Source organism: Aptenodytes forsteri, unplaced genomic scaffold (genome assembly GCF_000699145.1).
Source record: "Aptenodytes forsteri isolate BGI_AS27 unplaced genomic scaffold, ASM69914v1 Scaffold229, whole genome shotgun sequence".
NCBI classification, from domain to species: Eukaryota; Metazoa; Chordata; class Aves; order Sphenisciformes; family Spheniscidae; genus Aptenodytes; species Aptenodytes forsteri.
This window is the reverse complement of record NW_008795863.1, coordinates 784028-784366: the sequence shown is the minus strand read 5'-3', so window position 1 is coordinate 784366 and position 339 is coordinate 784028.

Sequence of the window (339 nt, the reverse complement as noted above, 5' to 3'; positions counted from 1 at the left end):
GACCAGGCTGCCCAGGGAAGTGGTTGAGTCACCATCCCTGGAGGTATTTAAAAGACGTGTAGTTGTGATGCTTAGGCACATGGTTTAGTGGTGGACTTGGCAGTGTTAGGTTTGCAGTTGGACTGGGTGATCTTAAAGATCCTTTCCAACCTAAATGATTCTATGATTCTATGAAAAATTAAAAAATCAAAAGGTCTTCTATGAAGTTTCCTATATTGTATCTGACTAACTCTAAGGAGTAATGCTTGGATAAATATTTATTGGTAGCTGTGGTGTTTCTTCCTCAACTGAATTTTCACATAGAGTGGTCAAGGCAAGTAAAAATGAAAATCATATATT